Source organism: Lissotriton helveticus, chromosome 1_1 (assembly GCF_964261635.1).
Source record: "Lissotriton helveticus chromosome 1_1, aLisHel1.1, whole genome shotgun sequence".
In the NCBI taxonomy this organism is placed as follows: Eukaryota; Metazoa; Chordata; class Amphibia; order Caudata; family Salamandridae; genus Lissotriton; species Lissotriton helveticus.
Genome location: NC_136057.1, coordinates 1102428747 through 1102441393, shown reverse-complemented (window position 1 = coordinate 1102441393; position 12647 = coordinate 1102428747). Strand labels below are relative to the sequence as shown.

At 46.3% G+C, this 12647-nt stretch overlaps 1 protein-coding gene across 3 annotated transcripts in view; it reads right to left on the bottom strand.

Moving 5' to 3' along the window:
* Positions 1–12647, bottom strand: part of OSBPL8 (oxysterol binding protein like 8) — a 1077846-nt gene that overhangs the window by 1000118 nt on the left and 65081 nt on the right. For all 3 annotated transcript variants that reach the window (XM_078678323.1, XM_078678342.1, XM_078678332.1), the window contains one exon: positions 2253–2383. The gene's annotated coding sequence lies outside the window, so the exon portion shown is untranslated. Of the gene's footprint in view, positions 1–2252; positions 2384–12647 lie in introns of those variants that run through there.

Genomic DNA, 12647 nt, shown 5'->3' with positions numbered 1-12647 from the left:
TGAGATTACGGGCAGTACCCAAGTATCATCACTCTGGGCAACTGTCCTCTGGGCAACTGTAAACCTGCGCTCTCCTCTCGCCCCCCTCTTTAGCTAGACAGCAGGATACAAAGGCTTTAGATGGCACTGCATGCCCAAGAGTCAATGCTAAAACTAGCAAAGATTCTACACTGGAGTAAGTATTTGTTTATTCCTCACAGTTAACTTAAGACGAAGCTCTCTAGCAGCAACCATTTCTCTGTCATGTCAGAGACCCGAGATCGGCATTCTTGATGAAGGAGACATTTCAGCCACCTGGATTTAAAATACCAATCAATCAATCTTTTTTTTTACTCGTTATTAACCCGGTTACTGATAAACATAAGGACATCTTGAAATATAAACCACACAATGGAGTTTCAAAGCAGACACGTGGTACAGTACCATCTTTAACCCTCCCTCCCTGTATGAAACTGTAAAAGCAGACTCGAGGGCTCACCAAAAACCATGAATAAACGCACGCCTTTCCAGCAATCCTAAACAAGACTCTCCCAACATGATATTAACCCATGAAAGTGGCCATTTCTTGCACGGTTTCTCTTAAGAATGCCTTCCATGTTCACCTCTCCTCTGATGCGGCTGCCCTACATTAATTCTGAATCACTCCAAGGACACATAGAGTTATTCATCAGAGCAGGCACAATCTAAGGGTTCTCCTCAACACGAGGACTGACTGCACTGTCGGTGCTGCATTGTTCTTATGCTCTTCAGCACTCATTACAAACTCTTACATCGGGGGAAATATATGCACTCAATGGAGGATGAGGGGCCACAACAACTATATTTTTCAACTGTATCTTATTCAGCTCCTGCAAATGTGTTCTGTAAATGTGAAGGAATTTGAGGCTAAAAATTAAGATGGTATCCTTACATTGGTTCTAGGGAGCTGTCGCACAGAACTTGGCAGGCTTGAGCATGTGTCCAAACAATGTGTGCTAGCAAGATCCAGCTCGCTTCTTGCACCCATTTCTTTAATACCAAAAAGAGTGAAACCGCTCCATCAGGAAAAGGAGAGACCATGGCACAAGAAAACCAATCTGATTCTATACATTTGGAACCAGGGGGCCACGCAACAATCTGATGAACTGACCAACTAGTGACACTCGCGCTCCGTAGACTACTCAGCACAGACAGTTAACGACATGTTACTCTTCAGCGCATCGATACATTCATTCCACATTTTTTCCTCTCATCTCAAGTCTATTTTGTGCTAACAGGGCAACCAACACGAAAACAAATCAGGCTGCAGGTGGTAATTCAATAAGCAAGCAGTAAATCCACAATGTGGCTAATTATAAAAAAGATTTAGTGTTGAAGGCTACACAACAATGCGGTTCCTATTTATAGAGCAAGAAAGAAAAACTGAAAGAAACTGCCGTGAGGTCTTGGTATTTAACCAGTATAATGAACGGAGGTCAAACGTTTTTAATATAATATAATATATAGATCCCATGCAGAGCATTTGCATAATTTGAAAGCAAAGAAAAATTGTGAAACTTACAAATATTGGTAATGTCGAGTGTTTCCACACCACAACAAGCAATGGCAGTGCCAATCATAGGTTTTGCCTTTGTGAAAACCAGTGGTTTTGTCCCTAAAAATGTAGGCATGTTACTTAGCAGCGCACACTGCTGTGTAACAAAGTAAAAACAAAACAAAAAAAGCACCCAAGCAGCCAGCACTGACCGGGTAATAGCGTTTTTGTTCATTTAAGGCATGTAGCACAGCAACTCTTGCTGTTGTGAAATAGCTATAAAAAACAGTGCCAAGTGGGCGCTAAGCCGGTTTTTGAGCTCTTTTTAAAAATAAAAAATTTTTTACTAAATCTTTGGCTGATCCCGCATGCTTGATGTAGGCGGAACCTAAAAAAAACCTAAGTCACCTGTTCACCCTCGCAATAAGTTTTAAAGAATGCATTTTTGCGCTTTTTTTCTGGGTAGTCTCACATTTGGATGTCTGACTTTTTGAAATATTCAGAACCTGTAAACATTAAATAGTAAATGGGAATGCAATCTGGCCTTAATCTTAAATCAAAGCATCATACAGTGACTTCCGACATTTGAAACAGCAAATAGTCCATCACCAATGAAGGCATATTTAATAAACCATAAAATATTCTGTAAAGTGACACTGAAGCCATGTCATTAAGCAAACAAGTGAACGCAATGCTGATGGGAACAAAACATTAAAAGTGGATTGCATTAAACACTTACTGTTAACATACTCCAATAAACTGGATTCTGATCTTCTGATGGAGTGCAGATCATTTCAATCAGCAAAGATCTTCATAATCCCTTTGTTTGCACGTTTTATGAAATACAAAATGTCCTTGGAGGGTGAAAACCTGAAAAAGGAATAAGATTATTAGCAGACACATTCAAATGTTAAACAAAATATATACAAGCAAAGAGTTACAGTAACGTTAGTAAGTGATCTTCCGAGTTTCAGCATCCAGAATCCAATGTTCCCAACGCACACAGGCCAGCTTGAAAGGTCGCCCCCATACAGTCTTGTAAATATCCACAGTGCAATGAGCAGGATATTAAAGCGCACATGTTCCTCAGAGAGCACTTCAGTATTCTTCATTCGCAGACTTCTCCACACTACAGACTGCTAGATTTAAAGGCTGTGAGACTGGGAAAGCTGGTCAGATAAGGACGTCTAAAGACAGGACTATAGCAATAGTCATTAATAAGTATAACATGTCATGACTCTGTGCCATATAAAACAAGCATTGACAATGGCAACTGGTCTGGCCGACGACAGCCTCCTCTGGATCATAGTTCAGACCCAAAAGGGCAGATATGCCGCTTCTAAACATGGTTGTCATCTTTGAACAGTAAAACAATTATACACTCTTAACACCCATCCAAAATTGCCATTTGGCTTAAAAGCAGTGGCCATGTAGGACGCATAGCATTATAGGTGTAATAAGCAGCAAGCAAGTTTCTGAGTAGCACTGTCTGTTAAAACTGCTGGGTCCTAAAAAAAATTAAAAGATGAAATGAGGACCTATAAAAATTGAAATTGGAAAACTAGAGGACTAGCCCACTAGTTCTCGAAGCACATTCATTTCCATGTGGAGGTGAATATGGGTCAAAGGAAGTCGCTCACAAAGTAACAGAGCCAATGGATGAAGTGGGCTGCCCGCTGCCCTCAATTTATATGTTATCATTACAGAAGCAATATTTGAATGGATGAAGAGGGCTGACCCAAAGCCCCTCTACATATGCGTAAGCAGGGGTGCATTTATGATTTTTTTTAATTACAAGAGCCAAGCAGATACCTAGAATAGGGAGGCAAGACCTACAAAAGTACATTAAACCACACACAGCCAAATGACAGAATGTACAAAATTACTGATGACAAAATAAAGCCCCTCCCCCCCTTCGTTGGAGGTTATACTTATCGCAGTGTAAATCTTCTACCTACGGGATTTGTCAGGGGGGGGTAACTAGCACAAAAACCCTTGCTTATAATGGAAACCATAAGATCCCAAGTAACAAAATACTGGTATCTTTGTTTCAACACAGTGTAAGCCACCATTAAAAACTACTAGGTTTAACAGTCTTAACAAGAAGTTTGTCATCCTGCCTTCATTGTAATATTTTATAATCAAGCAGACTTAGGTCATCTGACCGCTTATCCCTGAACCGCTTAGGCCTATAGCCTTGATCACTGGCTTGCCAGCATAACCAACTCTGAACTACTGGATTAAGCATAATCAGTGCAAAATGCACACCCTTTCAACAGAAGCATGCACATTCTGTTCAGACGTTTCCAGAGAAGATAATCATGTAGGTTTAGCATACGCCCCTCTTTCAGTATGGCTTCTTAAAGCGGTTTCTGGTGATCGCATAAGATCAGGCAACAGCTGCGCTGATATAGTGGACCTAAATTGATGAACTGGTCTGTGTTCTTGCGCTAAGCTCCGTAAAATCGCTAAATCAGGCTCCTCTTCCTTAAGCTGGACCTTTGTATGGAGCAGAATTAACAGATCATACATTTTAGACAATTCTTTAAAGAATGGCCTGCTATTTGCCAGAGGATGGTTAGCAAATAACTACAGTTCTCAGAAAGGTTGCATATTCTAAAATGTAAACGTTGAAATATCTGAACGTGAGATACTGTGAATTAATGGAAAGGTTACTAACAGTAACTGAGGATTCAGGGGTGCGACTAAAAAATAAAATAAAAAATACAAATAATTGTGAGGAACGCAACAGTTGGCCTCCCTCTACACCTACTGTACGACTTAATCACAGAATGAGGGTTGACGATATATGGTGGGCCTATGACCCCCATGAGCAGCATTCACCTTTCACTCAGCAGCGCAACAGTTTTTCCCGTATTGATTATCTATTCACCCTTACTGTCACTTACACCTCTTCTCAGATGCCCATCACCTGGCACAAGGTTTTATTGATCACTCCCTCATGTGGGATAAACTGGGACTTTGGGGGTGAGGGGGGGGGGGGCAACACCTCACATCGTACTATCTCACTCAATCCGTGGTACCTCAAGCCACCCAAGATCAGGGAGGGACTCCAAACCACAACTGAGCCCTACTTTACCAAAAACAAAGCATCTGTCGACTAGGCTCAAACCCTGTGGGAGGCCTACAAGGCAGTTATTGGGCACTTGCCTTAATAGCAGGCCATAAAGCAGAAAAACAAACCTGGCAAGACTTTTCAGAGCGGAAAATTCAAACACTCGACAGGGAGCTTACGCAGTGGGATAGTCCTGAAGCTAGGCATGCTCTATCCCTAAAGCAAAAAGAATACGGGAAGTGGTGACTGAGGCCACCCACCTAAGTCGAAGCCACGCAACACTGTGTATATGAAGTTGGTGACAAAGCAAGCAAATTGTTGGCCTGGTTAGATAAGAGGGAGCAGGCCAGCCGCTGGGTGCTATAAGTGCGGTTGCAGTATGGAGTGCTGATGCGGGACCAACAGAGGGTGGTAGAAGTCTTTGCCACCTATTATGCTCAGTTATATTGCCCTACGATGACCACCACAGTGGAGGAATCATGGGAGTTTCTCAGGCATCCAACTACTGACTCTACCTACCTTTGCTCAATCGCTACAGATCCAAGGAGATAACAGAATATGAAATAGCAAAAGCAGTGCGGGAGTTGTCTTCGGGCAAGGTGGTCGGCCCTAATGGGATACCAATTCAACCTCTGCAAACCACGGAGTCGGAAGTAAGCCCCACATCTCCTGAAGATGTTCATAGACAGCCATCAAGTGGGTGCACTGCCCAGAGACCAACGACTGGAAACCATAGTGGTAATCCCTAAGGAGAGGAAGCAGCCTGAGGACTGTGCGTCTGATAAGCCAATATCTCTCCTCAATGCTGAGGCCAAGGTTCTGGCCATGGTTCTGGCCACACACCTCACAATTGTATTCTCAGGCCTGATCCACCTGGATCAATCTGGCTTTATGCCCTATAGTAATACCACACTAAACCTGAGGCACCTTGATAACGTGCTGAGCAAGGCGCCCCAGCTGCAAGAGCATGTCCTAGTCTTCTCGCTAGACGCCAGAATGGCATTTGACTCAGTTGAATGAGTATATATGTTTAAGGCGATGGCTAGAATGGGCTTCAGTCCAAGCTTTGCCTGCGGAGTAAGACTTCTATATACCAACCTGCTCACACAGGTAAGAGTGAACAGGGGGATCTCCTGGATCTTCCGGCTGCAACGTGGCATGCGGTAAGGTTGCCCCCCTGTCACCTCTCATATTTGCTCTTCCGTTGGAACCCTTGGAAGCTTGGATCAGGCAGGACCCACTGGTCCAAGGCCTGCAGTGGACCGATCAGTGGGAGGTCCAAAATATACAACCTACAAGGACGACTGCTGAAATTTTGGCTGTGCAGTCATGGGGCACCAGTTTTTTTTAGCTTATTCTTATTATCACACTGCATTGTTAATCACAAGCATTAGCACATTCTACATTTCTCGTATGCTGCCTATGGGGCCATTAGCAAGGATTACATTGTGGTATCCGTACTGTACCAGGATTTATTCACCCAAGCACCATTTGTGTGCAGTAGTATTAATTACAATCCACATGCAGTAATTACAGTGGTAAGAATCATACAGTATGAGGAAAACAAACCTGTAACATTATGCAGCATTGACTGGTGATGGAATTTTCTCTTAATATCATGGTTACCAAACCTTTTAATCATTAATTTCACGGGACCAGGAACGTGCCTATCATTCAAGAGTTATTCGGTCAGTGGAGTAAAGGGGGAGGGGGGGACGGGGGGGGGGGACTGCTCAGCGATATCAAACTTCCCTGCTCACGAGGGCCCGGGTTATACCCCATCTCTGTATGCGGCAAAGAGGTGTTTGCTCGCGTTCCTTGTGTTTTATCGGAGTCAGGTTCTAGTTGAGAGTCCGGCCTTCGCAGCCCTTCCAACATGTGTCCCCAGTACTCTAGGTCTCATTCTGCATTCTTGTCTGGACGTACCATTTTCAGAGGGCTTTCATCCACTATACCCCACTCCCGCATGTCTGACAACCATTTATCTAGCTTTGGGGGGAGGGTTTGAGTCCAATGTATCGCATTGCGCCGTTTTGCCAGTACTAGGTCTAGGAGCGCGAACTGGTCTTGTGCGTGTTCCCTTTTTTTGGTATCAGGAGTACCCCCAGTAGGCAGTGTTTGGCGGTTTGTTCTAGCGTAACCGCTGCGACAGCACGGAGTATCTGGATGACCCGATGCCAGTACATTTGTAGTTGGATGCATGTCCACGTCATGTGCAGAAAAGTTGCAGGGTCTGCGCCACATCAGGAGCAGTGGGAAGCGCATTATGGGTTAAAACAAGATACTCTCAGAGGTGTCATATAGGTGGGACGACGGTAGTGGAACTGGGTAAGTTTGAACCTAGCATTGCTAGCCAACACCCGCACCTGTGCAAACGCCCATTTCACTCGCTTTCCATAAGGGGCGCGGTTAGGTCTTCAAACCACCTGTATTTTATCAGGGACATCTCAATTTTGAGGTCTTCTTTAAGATCCTTGTAGAAGCGGGAGATTAGGCCTCTAGTGGACCCCGGGTTGAGCACAGTACCAGTGTGTGCGACTCAGCCGGCTCATTCAGAAAGGAGGGCCACATTCCACGGACTGTATGGGATATTTTTTGTGTATTGTAGGAAGTGCCCTTCAGGTATTTGGTAACATTCCATCGCTTCCTCATATGTCAGAAAGGTCCCATTAGCAAATAGATTTTCGGCCAACGAGCATCCACCTTCGTGCCATTTGGAGATATCCATAACTGGATTTGGCAGAACCCCTGCAACCATTGTAAGGGAAGTGAATTTCTATAGGTGCCTTGCGAATAACCCGGGAGACTGCCTGTTGCCAGATTGCCGCTACCTGTAGGATTAGAAAATTTGGATGTGTTAGGGACCCAAGCGCCCATCATCAGGTACTTCGGCAGGTCCGAACTTTTATTACGGCCTGCTAGTAATTTTTTCTCTATGTTGTGCCCCTCCAAGCACCACTGCGCAGCATATTGTAACAATCAAGCAAATTAATACAGCCTAAAGTCTGGGAGGCCTATACCCCCTGAATCAGTGTCTAGCTTGAAGGTGTCCATTTTCACCTTACTTCGGTCTCCAGCCCATACAAGAGAGACCAACAGCTTATTCAGGGTAGCGAACGTAGAATTTGGGATATGACAGAATGTATTCTGGAATGCATACAGGCACCTAGGTAACATCACCATTCTAGCCAATGAAACTCGTCCCATGGTGGAGAGGGAAAGGTTGTTCCAGAACAGGATTGACGCAGTCAGATTGGCTATTACTGTCCCTATGTTTAGGGTGTATTGATCTTCGGGCCGGTGTGTCACTTGCATGCGGAGACACCTAAAATTGTCGATCTCCCAGCTGAACTCGACTGGTGGGAGGTCCTGTACAGCCACCTGCATCAGGGCGGCCAATGGGAAGATGACAGTCTTAAGATTATTTATGCGGGGGCCTGGTGACGGCCCGAATGAGTGCAGTACCCCTAATAGAGCTGGTATTGCCTCTTCCGGCTGCCGGATATTGAGTAATGCATCATCTGCATATAGGGATACGACGCGAGTGCCGCCATCAATTGCGATTCCCCATCTTTCCATATCTCTCCCTAACCGGATTGCCAATGGCTCCATTGCCATGGCGAAGAGTAATGGGGAAGAGAGGACACCCTTGCCATGTGCCTCTTTCAATAATTATGCACTCCGATATTTGCTCCCCTGTGAGCATGTGAGCCTGTGTCCCCCAGTATAACAGCTGTACCCAAGTGATGAACTCGTCACCAAGTCCCATTCTTTTTAGAACCTCCCATACATATTTTGACTATAGGGTGTCAAATGCTTTCTCAATGTCAAGGATGCCTTCTGCCACCCTATTGGCACCATCAGTCAGTGAGTGCAGCACATGTGAGAGGGGGCAAATATTCATGTGCGTTCCCCTTCCCAGTATAAACCCACACAGGTCTTCATGGACCAGGTGGGATACCACAAGGCTGAAGCAAAGGACGAGAATCTTGGCTAGTATTTTTGCATCAAAGGTGAGCACTGATATGGGCCTGTATGATCCTGGATCTCGCACAGCTCTACCTTGTTTTGGAAGATTATGCGAGGATTCCAGTTACCCTAGCTTCTTGCAGGGTCTCTAATAGTCTATGGAGTATTAAGCCACTGTATGTCTGGTAAAGTTCAACTGGTAGGCCGTCTGGGTCTGGGGCTCTGCATCTGCCCATACTTTGCACAGCCTTGTGTAATTCATCTAACTGAATCGCTGCCCCTAGGACCTGTGACTTTTCTTCCATAATTCGAGGGTGAGGTATGTCCCTGAGGAAATCAAGGTTGGTGAGCTCTGGGGGTTCAAGGTACATTGCGGCTAGTTGATCGTGCAAGCAGCTGTTAAATCCTGCCCTTTATATTTATTATGGTCCCATCCGGGTGCGTTCGTGTAAGCATCAGCGAAGGTGGGCGCTCCCTCTTCAGCAACCATATTTTGAGTCTTCCCGATTTGTCACCTTCTTTATGTAAAAGCTGGCAATATTCCAGCCTGGTGAGACAGTCGAGTCTGTCCCATATTTCACTCACCTGGCGGCGGGCCCCCAATAGGGAATCATTTTTTGGTGCCAGCGGTTGCAGTCCATGTTGCAACCGGGATAGTTGGTCTTCCGTCTCTTAAGTCTCGTACTAACTTGCGTCTCATCCCCCTCAACTTTGGAGAAGCACTCCCATCAGATCACCACTTTAAGTGTGTCCCATTCTGTTCCTCTGTAGTTGGCAGTGGACCAGTTTGGGTTAAAGAATCCAGCAATCTATTCTCCAAGTTCCATTCGGAACATTGGGTCCCGAAGCACATCGGTACTTAGCTGCCAAATGGGCAGATTCGGTCTGGCACGGACTGGACTCCCCTCAAGCAGGACTGGAGCGTGGTCAGAAGGGCATCATGTAAGGATACAGGTCTGTATGGCAGCTTGTACACCCTCGCCGGAGAGGAGAATACCATCTAATCTACTGTAGACTACTCGTGCCGGCGTAAAGCAGGTGCATCCCTGTGACTCTGGGTGGGTCTCTCGCAAGATACCTACGCATAGCAGGCGACGCATCACTTCCTGTAGTGCCTACGACATGTTAAGCTTAGTGTACATTTTTGGGGGATGCCTATCGTTTCTGCCATTAACTATTCAGTTGAAATATCCCACTCAGATTATGAGTATTGCCGCGTATGTGAGGAGTTTTTCTAGTTCCAGGAAGAAGCCACCATCGTCTATGTTTGGGGCATACCTCCATTCCATCTAGTATGCTTTGGATTTCGGGATCTAATAAATGGGTTTCCTGCAGCATTGCTATTTGTGCCCCTTGTCGACGCAGGTAAGTCTGTACTCTGGATCGCTTAGTGTACAAGTTAAGCCCCCTCACATTCCACGGTATTATCCTAAATTGTCCCATTTGACTGGCTATCTTCACCCGGTCCAGTAATTTTCGCTCTGTGGTCCGTCACCGTCACTGCTGTTAAAAACTTGAAATTTCCTCCCACACAATTTAGCCTTCCCTTCCCCCGGGGAAACACTGTCCCAACAATTCGTGCTTTCCCAATCCCTGTAACCCCCTGCGTTCCCTCCCCTTTCCAGATCCCAAACATTATACAATATCATTAGAACTATGTTGAAATCAGTATCATTTCTCAGAACACATAATATCCAATTGCTGTTATGGTCGGATTGTATACTGTCAACAACTGCAGAGTTGATCGACACTCCAGCTATCATACATACACTACACTCTCAGTCATCCAAAATCATAATTACAGCCAGAGTGAGTTTAAATGGGTCAAGCCACATCCGTGGATCACTTGCCACTCCACCTCATCCCTTAACCTCCAAGCATACTGCCATGCTCTCAACACTCATCCACCAATCAAATCATACCACACACTTATACCACAGCTACACAGACTAACACATTAAAGTTAGGGAAAGTGAAAGATGATAGACCGAGTGAGAAAACACACCAAAGAAGATAGAAAGTAGGTGAAGCGGGTGGAAGGTAGGTAGGTAGGTGGCACGTCTGCGCCCGTCAAACATTAGCGTCCAGCACAGCTATTACCTATATCAGCCCTCCCAAAATCACCCAGCCATCGCCTCGGTCCCAAACGCATGATTCACGCTCTATCATTGCATGCAGAGTCCTCACTCAGGGTTATACCTATGTTATCTGGATTGTAGTCAGTTCAATGTTCATTCAATGATGGCATATCTTCCATCACATCGCCTGTGCTGGTTGCTGTGACCACCCCCACTAAGGCTCTCGCCACCTCTCGGTCGGCCTGTTGTATGAGGGGCTCTACCCCGGGTATCCTTTGGTCACAGCTGCTGATGTCTGCAGGTTCCAAGTCCAAAGAGCCCTCTTGGCGGACCACCACTCGCGGAGCTGATCGCAATGATTTTCTGGACAGTCCCCTCTTTCCAGTTGTCCCTGTGCCTGGCATATTCGATCTCTCCTTTGCTCTGTAGATCAACCTGGCTTCTCCTCAAACTTCCAGCCAATCCTACGTGGCCTCAGGCGTGGTAAAACAAATGCGCTAGTTCATTATGCATCACCTTTAGTTTGGCAGGATATAGTAGCACATATTGTAGGCCAATCACCCTGAGTTTCTGCTTCATCCCACCGAAAGATGCCTTTTGTTGTTGTGTTAGACGTGTATAATCCAGGAAGATGCAGATGACTTGGTTCTCGCATGTGGGGTCACGTTTTTGGAGGGCCACTCTTAATATGCAGTCTCTGTCTCTATAGTTAAGCACTTGACTAGGAGTGTTCTGGAAGGCACGCCCGTGAGAGGCTTTGGCACGAGTGCTCGCTTAGCCCATTCGACCACAAAAAAGGTCGACAAGTATTCAGTAGGGAGGGCATCTCGGACCCATTGTTCCAAGAATAGTTTCGGGGTCCTGCCCTCAGCGCTCACTAAGAACCCTACAAATTTGAGGTTGCCTCTTCGTGAACGCCCTGCAGCGTCTTCAGCTCTGCACTCCAGCATGGCGGTTTTGGAAGCTAAGTCAGCGAGGGTTGTTTTCAGTGTGGAGACTTTTTTCCAACTTGGTTACATTTTGTTCTGGTGCTAGGGGTATCTCAGCCACTGTGCGGAGGTTGACTCCTAGTAACCCGATGTCTAGTGACATTGCGTCAATTTTGGCCTAGACCTCTGTGCTCGAGGCTTCTATGGCTGCAAGAATGTGAGCCCCCATACAACCCCCACCAAACCTCGCCCCCCCCACCCCAGGGTCCCGGCTGTGGAGTTTAAAGTTCCGAAGTGGGGGCCTCAAGCGGGCGGTCCGGTTTTGATGAGCCCCCCTGTGCAGTATACTGATACATTTTGGTCTTTTTCATCCTCTTTGCCCATATTTTGTTGTTGTGGTGTACCTCAGTTGGCGCGATGTGTCACCTAGAAAAGTACCCCACTCCAGTGACCCAAAGTACTTGCTCCTGATCTTATAGCATGCAGTGGATACATGGGTGGGCTGGGGTGAGGGGGGGGGGGGGGGGGGGGGTTAAGACCGGTCTTGTGCCGAACATAAAGCATACAGTGTGTACTTGAGCCTGTGGATCAAGTTATGCCATCTCAGAACTCTTCCATGCACCCATGTATGGGGTTTGTCTGCCCGGCTGGGTTAAGTAATTTCCTGTAATTTAATGTATTGTGCGGTCCTGCTGAGTTAAGATTGAACTATTGGGGGTCAGTGGGTCCCTCACCGTATATGCCACCTCATAGTGATGTCAATAGTCCCAGTGACCTCAGCCTGTTAGTACCTGTGCCACAGGGGCCCCATCAGTCGTATAATCCAGCCTCTGAATGGGACCAGACCCTGTAGCCGTCCAGCAGTTCATTATAGAGGGGTCTGATCACCCATGTGGCATCCCTCGGAACCTCCTGCCAGGTCTCTCTATGGTGTGGACCCCCACTCCTCCGGTTGTTATCCCAGTGCCCGCGCAGCTGTGCCTACCCGGCTCACCCACTCCGGAGATCTGTGCCTGGTTCGCTCTTGTAGTCCTTGGCACCTGCCTCGCAGTCCTGCTGCTGTGTTAAAGGGCTGCGGATAG